The sequence below is a fragment of the Loxodonta africana genome, chromosome 15 (assembly GCF_030014295.1).
Source record: "Loxodonta africana isolate mLoxAfr1 chromosome 15, mLoxAfr1.hap2, whole genome shotgun sequence".
NCBI lineage: Eukaryota > Metazoa > Chordata > Mammalia > Proboscidea > Elephantidae > Loxodonta > Loxodonta africana.
Window position 1 is genome coordinate 71,512,315 of NC_087356.1, and position 10,996 is coordinate 71,523,310.

The window sequence follows — 10,996 nt, forward strand, 5'->3', positions numbered from 1 at the left end:
GTGTGAAGCTGGTCCTGCTCAAAATGTTTTGAATAGATTGAGATCCTGAGAAAGATATAAACAGGAAGACAAAGGGACTCTTTTTCAGCCCAAAATGCAATTTAAACACTGAGTTTGGGCCATAAAAATCCATTTAATCTCATAGACATTCATTCACTACCCACCGTGAGCCGGACGGACACTTAGCTATCTGCTAGGAATACAAAGATGAATAAAATAAAATACTAAACCTTGAAGGGCTCATCTAGATTATGCAAAACTGGTTTCTAACCCTGATTCTATCATTTTCTAGCTCTGGGGCCTTGGACAACCTACTTAATCTCTTTAAATTTCATATCCTTCAGAAGAAAAATGGGCAATGATATTATCTGACACATAGGGTCTTTGTGAGGACTAAATAAGACAATGAAATGAAAATTTTGATCAGTGCTTGACAGTAAATGTTCAACAAAGTTGAACAACTAAACCTCATGTATATGGGCAATGATGTAGTAATAACAAGAACATTGCAGGTGTAATGAGGATGTCATTAGATATGTGCTTTGAAGGGTGCGTAGGATTTTAAAAGGCAGAGAAGACACACAGATTAGGAGAGTGTTATTTTCACCAGACCCATGATACTGTGTTATGTAAATATACTGGCAGAAATAAAAGATTGCTTTGTAGGCTAGAAGCATTTAAACTCCTTTTAATGTAAACCTTTCCGTTTTTAGCTCAGTCTCCAGGTTCATGCTGCTAAATGGCACCATTGTCCACTCCAAACTTGTCTTAGGCAAAGGTATAAATATGACAAATTATCTTATATATACTTTCAAATCCCTTCTCACTCCTCTTCTGCAGTGATCATTCAATGTCTTGTCTCCATTCAAACCTATTCTCAAGAAAGAATCTGATATCAGTCTAAGGAAAAATTCTAGGAACAAACATTGCCTAATCATTAAGAGTCATTTGGGAAAGTATTGCATTCCCTCCACAGAAGATTTTCCAGTACAGCCCATCAGCTCATCTCTTAGTGAACCAGTAGAAAGAATTATTCTTCTGCTAAGGAGGATAAACTAGATGTTTTTTCCAACTCTGTATTTTAAAATTCCATATTATTACCTTTTTATAAATTACATGACACTGATAAAAACCAAAAATCAAACCCATTGCCATCAAGTCAATTTTGACTCATAGTGACCCTATGGGACAAGGCAGAACCACTCCATAGGGTTTCCAAGGAGCAGCTGATGGATTTGAACTGCCAGACTTTTGGTTAGCAGCCAAGCTCTTAACCGCTGTGCCACCAGTGACACTGATACCAAAAAAACAAAAACAAACCTGTTGCAGTCGGGTCGATTCCAACTCATAGAGACCCTATAGGACAGAGTAGATCTGCCACACAGGGTTTACAAGAAGCAACTGGTATAAATTAATTCTGAATCTTTAGTGACAGAATGAAAATATATACACTCATTAAAGGAAGTTCTCATATTGATAAGAAGAACAGTTTTTTGTTTTTTTAAGAAGAGTAGATTTTAAGAGTGGGATAAGGCCTACTTTTTATACTAATCATAAAATCCAGACCAAACCCAGTGCTGTCAAGTCCATTTCAACTCAGAGCGACCCTATAGGACAGAGTAGAACTGCCCCATAAAGTTTCCAAGGACCGCCTGGCAGATTCGAACTGCTGACCCTTTGGTTAGCAGCCGTAACTCTTAACCACTACGCCACCAGGGTTTCCAATCATAGGATTCATAATAAAAAAAAAATCTCTCCCTTTCAATACCACCCACCTTGCCCCTACAAGGGGCACACACACACACACACACACACACACACACACACTTATCCCCAAGACTTCTTCATTTCTTTCTCAGTGCAGAATTACTAATGGATTGCTGAACTCTGAAACATATAAGAATTATCCTAAGTTCCCTGATTCTCCTTCAGCTGGTTGAACAAGGAAAAGGATAAAGACCAAAGGAGAGTAATAGAAAGAGACAGAGGGGAAGAAAACGAAAGAGTCATATAAGTGGAACAGAGATAAAGAGAAGCAGGTAAAGCTTGAGGCACATACCAGCTGATGGAAAACACATATCACATGCGTAGAGAAATTTTATAAAGTTTCTAGGCAAGAAGAATGGGTTCCTTAAGCCAAGACTTATTTTGTGTCAGATGTCATGGCATAGAGTGAAGGTTTTGCACCTTTTCCTCTTGAACCCAACATATACGTATTCCACACTCAGCTCTGCTCTGTAGTCCGGTCTTGAAATGTCGGATTTGCAATATTTTCCAAACTGAAAAGTATTAATCGGCCTGATTTCTTTTGAGACAGCATCCCCAGTGACCCAGTCCCCAGACTCGAGAAGCCCGACGGCAAAGGAAGTAATTAAGAGAGGCCTAACTTGCTTTCTTCCAAGCCCTTGTCAGTCCCCTACATCATTATTTCATACTGCATGGCATATTCATTATAAAAGTAGCATAACGACCTTATAGACTATTTTTTAAGTATTTTAAAAAGCAAGAGAAAATATTATATTTCCTCTACCTTAACATTTTCAGTGTTACCATTTTGGTGTTCTTCCCAATCATTCCACCACATGATTATGGTATATTTTTAACTAGTTACAATCTTTTTGCATCTTCCCCTTTTAATTTAATTTACAATTTTAAGAAATTTTTTGCTCATTTGCAAAACTATCATTTTTATGCCAGCTTTTGTCCCACAGAGTAGATATACCTACGAGTAAAGTTCATGTTCATTTTTCTACATGTTTGATTTTGTTAACAATTTTCTGTGTGTGTTTGTAGGTAGGTGGATAGATAGCTATAGGTTTAAACTCATTGCCATTCAGTCGATTCTGACTCATAGTGATCCTATAGGACAAAGAACTGCCTCATAGGGTTTTCAATGAGTGGCTAGTGAATTCGAACCTTTTGTTTAGCAGCCGTAGCTCTTCACCACTGCACCACCAGGGCTCCAGATACAGGTTTAGGTGTACGTATAGGTATTTTTTTTTTTATAGGTATAGATATAAATGTGTGTGTGTGTGTGTGTATACATGTATATATGTATATGGAAACCCTGGTGGCATAGTGGTTAAGAGTTAAGGCTGGTAACCAAAAGGTCAGCAGTTCGATTTTACGAGGCTCTCCTTGGAAACCCTATGGGGCAGTTCTACTCTGTCCTATAGGGTGGCTGTGAGTCAGAATCAATCCGACAGCAATGGGTTTGGTTTTTAATTAATTGATTTATATATATAGGTATAAAATCCAGAACCCAGTGCTGTATATCCACACGCATATATAAGGAATTATGATGGGTATCTTAATTCATATTTTTTGGTGTTGTTTTGTGCTGATGAGTCAATTCCTACTCATAGTGACCCTATAGAACAGAAGTAGAGCTGCTCCATAGAGTTTCCTAGGCTGAAATCTTTATGAGAGCATATTGCCAGGTCTTTTCTTCCGCAGACTGGCTGGTGGTTTTGAATCGCTGATCTTTTGGTTACAGCCCAGTGCTTAACCATTGTGCCACCAGGACTCCTTAAAAAAAAATTTTTTGTTGTTGTTGTTTAGAATATACTCAGCAAAACATACAATTCATCAGTTTCTACATGTATAATTTAGTGACATTGATTACATTCTTCAAGCTGTGTGACCATTCTCACCTTCCTTCTCTGAGTTGTTACTCCCTCATTAACATAAACTTACTTTCCCCCAAGGTTGCTATCTAATCTTTTCAGTTGCTGTTGTCAATTTGATCCCATACAAGTAGTTCTTAAAAGAGCATAATGCTCTAGGCAAACACTTTTCTACTAGTTAAGCTAAACTATTGTTCAGTTTAAAAAGACTTCAGGGAATATTTTTGATTTAAGGTTTAAAGATTATCTCAGGGAAATAGTCCATATTTAAGACTTATTAACAATAAGTTCACCTAACTTACCAATAAAAAGTAAGTGCACCTAACTTACCAGTACTATAGCAAAAAAATGAATATTGTGGCTTAGAAGATTATTGTCAAATTATTTACTTTATGGTCAGCAGTGCTTGTGAGGGCCAATTTTACAGCATTATGTATTAACATATTAAAAGGTTTTAAAGATTTTTTCATAAGCAATTGACACCTAACTGATTTTTTATATTCATTTTTTATCACTCCTAAGGCTAACTGTAAGGAGCCCTAGTGGTGCAGTGGTTAAGCACTTGGCTGCTAACTGAAAGGTGGGCAGTATGAACCCACTAGCTGATCTGTGGGAGAAAAGACCTGGCAATCTGCTCTCGTAAAGATTTCAGCATACAAAACCCAATCAGGGACTTCTACTTTGTCTTATAGGGTCATTCTCAGTTAGAATCAACTCAGTGGCACACAACAACATCAAAAACAAGGCTAAGTATATTTACAAATGTCTGTTTATTATTTTCCTCCATGCAATGAAAACAACGTGGTGTTGGTATAGGGTTGGACAAACAGACAAAATGGAACAGAAGTAAGAGCATAAAAACATATCCTGTGCACATATGGATAAATGATTTAAGACAGAAGTGGCATGAGAGATCATGGGAAAATATTTTTTCAATAAATTGTTCTTGGACAACTGGATCAACAAGGAAAAAATTAAATTAAAATAATAATAACATTAATCTCTTACTACATACAACACTAAATCAATTCCAGCAGTGTTGTAACTAAATTTGTTAAGGCAAACAATACAGCTTTTACAACTGGGGGGAAATCCTTTTGACCCATAGAAATAATAAGAGAATCACTGATGATTTTGGTTACATTGGGATTGAAAATATCATTAAAATAATAAAAGAGAAAAGCAAAAAGAAGAAACTGAAAATCAGAAAAATGAAATGTAGCATTGCTAACAGGGACTCATATCAAAAATATATAAAGAACTCCTAAAATTTATACAAACATTCCAATATGAAGACAGGCAAATGACTTGATAAAGCTTCACAAAAGAAACACAAATAGCCTATAAACAAAAGCTCAATCACTTTAAAAATTAAGGGAATACAAATTAAAATTGCAATAAAATGTTGCTACAAATAGATGTCAAAGTCATCCATTACTTGTCAAGGAATTATACACGTAAAAAACGATGAAATGGTACATGTTTTGTTTTATATATAAATATACTTACCACAATAAAAAGAAATCATTCATTACTCAGCATGTGGAACTTTCACACATTGCTGAAGCCAAAAAAAAAAAAAAACCAAACCCACTGCCATTGAGTCGATTCTGACTCATAGTGACCATATAGGACAGAGTAGAACTGCCCCATAGAGTTTCCAAGGAGCGCCTGGTGAATTTGAACTGCTGACCTCTTGGTTAGCAGCTGTAGCACTTAACCACTGCACCACCAGGGTTTCCCATTGCTAAAGGTAGTGTAATTTTCAGAATTACTTTAGAAAATGCTTCATTATTTTCAAATAAAGTGGACAATGTTTTCCTTATAATACAGAAATTCTCCGGAGAAACTCATGAAAGTGCACATTGGGATAAATGTTAAGAATATTCAAGACATAATATTGTACTGTCAAAAATATACAAGTATCTATCAAGTGTATGCTTTACGTCAGCAGTACGTGGCCAAGGTATATGAAGCCATTAAGAGGTACACAAGAATAAAGGACAAGGACTGTAGTCTCAGGGAACATCTAGGTCAACTGGCGTAACATAGTTCATAAAGATAATGTTCTACATCCTAGCTTGGTGAGTAGCATCTGGAGTCTTAAAGATGGTGAGTGGCCATGTAAGATACTACTGATCTCTTCCTGCCTGAAACAAAGAGAGTGAAGGAAATCAAAGCCTCAGGGAAGCAGTTAGCCCACATGAACCACTGCGCTAGGCTGAGACCAGAAGAACTAAATGGTGTCCAGCTACAACTACCAACCACTCTGACCAGGGACACAACAGAAGTCCCAGTTAGAATGAGAGGAAAATGTAGAACAAAGCTCAAATTCACAAAAAAGACCAGACTTACTGGACTGATAGAAACTGGAGGAACCTCTGAGACTATCACCCTAAGACTCCATTTTAACCTGGAATGGAACCCACTCCCAGAGGTCATCTTTCAGCTAAATAACAGATTGGCCTATAAAATACACAATAACACCCATGAGGAATGTGCTCCTTCAACTATACAAGAAGAAATGTGCTACATTTGCCCAAAAACACAGATGAGAAGACAAGGAGGGGCAGGGAAACTGGAGGAATGGAAATGGAGAGAGTGCTGACACATCGCCTGGATAGCTACCAACCTCAGGGAAAAATTTGTGTATGAATTGTTGAATGGTAAACTAATTTGCTATGTAAAATTTCACCTAAAGCAAAATAAAATGTTCAAAAACAAACAAACAAAAGATTGTATTTTGCAATGTAGCAATACATTCCAATTTAGAAAAACAATGATAAAAAGAAAGGTAGTTTAAAAGCAGCCAAGTTAAAAAATACACATTGAATAATACAGAACAAAGATAAGAATGAATAGATAATGCTCATCAAAACTGCGCATGACAGAAGGCAATGGAATGATATATTTAAAAAGCTCAAAAAAAAATGTCAGTCTAGATTTCTATATCCAGTAAACATATTCTTAAAAAAGAAAGCAAAAATAAAGATCTAGTCAGGAAAACAAAATTCTATCATGAGATCTTCATCATCATTTCTATCACCAAGGCCACATTTTCCAACTACTGACCCTTCTTCTTTGTTTCCAACTTTCACATTCCAATCACCAGCAATTATCAATGCATCCTGACTGCATGTTTGATCAATTCCAGACTTTGCAAGTTGGTAAAAATCTTCAATTTCTTCATCCTTGGGCTTCTCCTTGCTGGGTAAATTCCTTAACTTTCTGTGTCTCAATTTTTTCATGTATAAAATGGGGATAAAAATCATGTTACTTCATAGGATTGTGATGAGGATTAAATGGGTTAATATAATAAAAATGTTTAAGAATAATATTTGGTACATGGTAAATCTTTAAAAGTGTACTCTATTGTTATTATCACATTTTATGATGGACAATTCTATTATGCCTGAATTTACTATCTACTCTCTCTACTTGAGGGAGTCAACTCCTAGTAGAAGGAGGTGACTCATTAAATGCAGGGGCTGGGTTCATCCTTATAGTATTTGCAAAGAGTTATAGTGTCTGCTACAAAACAAGCACTCAATAAATAATGACTGAATTATTACTTCTGCAGGGTGCTTTGTGGGAAAAGGGATTTGGGGACATCAGGCCTGACCTTTGGCCAAATTGAAATCTAGAGAAAAATGTATCTATGTGCCTTGTCATTGGCCTTCTTCTAACTTCCCTCAACCATAAACAGACATCTCTTTTTTCTCAGCCAGATATCATCTCATTTCTGTTACTTCCTAGGGAATTTGCTATTGAAGAAAGAATGTAAAATTTGTAAAGATACATATTTTTTTTAATGGCAGAATATCTGGCATGAAAAGATATTTTTGGAATAGTGTTCTGACCAGGTTGATTGAAAATGTCCCTTTATGGAAATAATTAAGATTGACTTGATATACACATTTTGTGCTTCTCTTCCTGGCCTCATTATAATGAGAAGAATATTGCTGAGTTGACAGGGTCTGAATCCTCTTTAAAGAACATTGCTAGTCCCTGGGTGGTACAAACAGTTATGCCCTCAACTCCTAGTTTAAAGGTTTTAGGTTCAAACCCATCCAGAGGCACCTCAGAAGACAGGCCTGGAGATCTGCTTCGGAAAGATCACAGCCTTCAAAACCTTACGGAGCAGTTCTACTTAGCACACGTGGGGCCACCATGAGTCGGAACTGACTCCACAGTAACCAACAACAACAACAAGAAGGCTGGGTTCTATTGTTTACATTGTAGACTGTCAGCCTCAGGCCTCACAGCAGCTCCTAATATGAGGGCTCTGAGAAAAAATTCCTGAAAAAGCTGGATGAATTTGTCTTATAAATGTTTTTCTTTGTTAATGTGATTTTAAATATTCCTGAAATGAAAGTTGTTTTTACTTAAGAATTTTCAGATTGTTTGTGGGTACCTAGGGGAAAGGAATTGGGTGAAAGCCCTGGGAGTTACTAGACCTGATTTTTCCTTGCAAAACTAGTTATTTTATTGACTAATCAGAACCGCTCAAATGAAAGGAGGGACAAACTGGTGGTTGCCATAGAAAAGTTTGTTTTTAATAAAAAATAAAAGGGAGGAAGAACTAAAGCACCCTGTGCCACTCTCTTTTGAGCAAATTATAACAACAAGGGCCATAGGGGCTTTTCTGTTGTGACTGTGAATTATCTCAGAGATTTGTAGAGCAAGCATAGCTCAGAGCACACTGGAAGAAATGAGGACTTAAACACATGTTTTTACCTTGGTAATAAAAAAAAGAAGGAAAGAAAAACCCGACTCATAGACTCTATAACACAGAGTAGAACTGCCCCCTAGGGTTTCCAAGGCTGTGATCTTTCGGAATCATACTGCTATATCTTTCTCCTGAAAAGCCACTGGTGGGTTCAAACTGCTGAACTTTTGGTTAGCAGCTGAGCACTTAACCACTGAACCATCAGGGCTCCTTACTCCGGTAATAGGAAGCCACTAATTAACAATTCACTAAAAAAAAAATTAATAATTAAAACCCAAAAGGATTCTACCTTTAAAAATGAGATCAAAATTAATTAGCTATGTAATCTCTGAGGAAAACCACATTTAGTTGGATCAGTAATAGAAAAACAAAGGAAATTTTGCAACATTGGATTTGGATTCCTTTAAAAATGGATGTGCTATTTTGACTTCAGTTTTTTTTAATTTGTCCTAAAATGTTTCCAAGAGTTGAGTCACTGATGTCCATGATGCTGTCTTAATAAAAAGGTCTTGACCTGTAGTAAGCATTAGTTTTCTCCAAGCCAGTTACCCCGGACAGCCAACCACTACACACGAATCATGCAAATGGAACTAAATGAGCTTCAAGCATATTTTCAAGAGTAACCCCCTACAAAGGGAGTCTAATTCCAGATGCCCAGCATACCAGTGACTGGATTTTAAGTCCTCAGTTCTGAGAGCACGTGGGAGCAAAGGGCAGAAGGAGGACAAGTTGGGGCAGGAGCATCCTCTGAGGAGAAAACAAATCTCAAAGCTTGGACTTCCATTTCGTATCTGTTGAGCCTATAAATAAAATCACCTGAGTCCTCTGCTGCCAAATCTTACCCACCTGACTTTCTGAAAATGCTCTCCTTAACAGAGAACTAAAAGCAGCTGGTTGGCATGGCAGCTCTTAAAGACCATGCCTCATTTTCCACCACATATGCATATTAGGGCCTGTATCCCTGGCACATCCTCCAGAAGCAAGCATATTTTTATGCAAATAATGTGACCCTTCTCGGTTTGTTTGCCAGCCATGCCTTCCCCACAAGAGGTATTTTCATAGGAACGTCTATGCCATTTTTTTAAACACGTTGCTGTGAAGAAAATTAGCATAGTGAGCTTGTGAGGATGCTTGGGCTGGGGGTGGTAAGAAATGCAGAAGGCACATGCTATTTGTATAAAAATATGGTACTTTCCAAAAGTGTTTTATATCTTTAAGTTAATTAGACATTGATATACATATAAATCCATTGCCGTCGAGTCGATTCCAACTCGTAGTGACCCTATAGGACAGATAAACATATAATTTTATATACATATAGATATATATATGTCAGAGCAGAGGGAAAATGCATTCCCATTGTTACCAAAGCAACCAAATCAATACCTTTACAGTTATGTCATGTATATTAGTCCTGGAAGATACCAAGTAGATCACATAGTGGATGGTGCAGAGGCTTTCAAACTTTTTCCAATGGAATCTTGCCCAGAAATCTAATAAATAAGAAAGGTTTTTTTTAAAAAAAGTTCTCATTAACTATACTTGAAAACCGTGGAGTAAATACCATAAAACCCTGGGGTTTGCAAAACCACTGACCCAGTCTAATAGCCTGACCTGATAAAACCACTGAGTATGGTAAAGACACACTAATAGCTAGTAGCAAAGTGGAAACAGAGCCGAGTCCAGGATTCTAGTCACAATGTTTTTCACTTTCCTTAGGAAGGTGGGGCTAACCTTATTTGCCTTAGGACCTTCAGGTAGAGAGACCAGGCATAAGGCCAAGCATAAGAATGGTGTGGGGTGGGGGTAGAGCATCTATGTTGACAAATTCTAAGTTATTCTGTTTCTAGGCATTTAGGAAGGAAAAAAAAATTATCTCACCTCTAACATTCAGTCTTCCTAATATTAAAAGACAGATAATATTATATTGCTCTCTCGATCAGTTATTTATTTTTTTTTATTGCCGTCCTTCATAGACTTGGTCTCACACATAGTTTATTTTTGCTAGCTACTGACGAGTTGCCCCAACACATGGCGATCCCATGCTTAATGGAACAGAATGCTGCCTAGTCCTGAGTTATCCCAATGATTGGTTGGGGATCAGACTGCAGTGATCTATAGGGTTTTCATTGACTGATTTTTGGAAAGTAGATCACCAGGCTTTTCCTTCTAGTCCGTCTTACTCTGGAAGCTCTGTTTAAACGTGTTCAGCATCACAGCAACATGAAAGCTTCCATTCACAGACACATGGTAGCTGTGCATGAGGTACATTGGCCAAGAATCAAACCAGAGTGTCCAAGGTGGAAGGTTAGAATTCACAAGCTGAACCCCCAATACCATCTTACACATAGTTTGGAGGGAAGTAAATAGGGAAAGATGGAGAAAATTGTGCTATGGTAAAATCCCTCCTTTTAGTGGCAGGTGGTTCTCCACAGAAGTAAGGCAAAATAACAACAACCAAGACTATTATTTTTGAAGGGTGAGGTGGGGAAGGACAACATATAAAATAAACGAGAAGATAAAGCATTAAGATATAGCTGCCCATATGATTCAGAGTGTGGTACAAAGTCAAAGTCATTGTCACATGCGAGGATGCCAAAAAAAATTTTTCATATCATGGGACAGAAAGAATCCCAGGTCA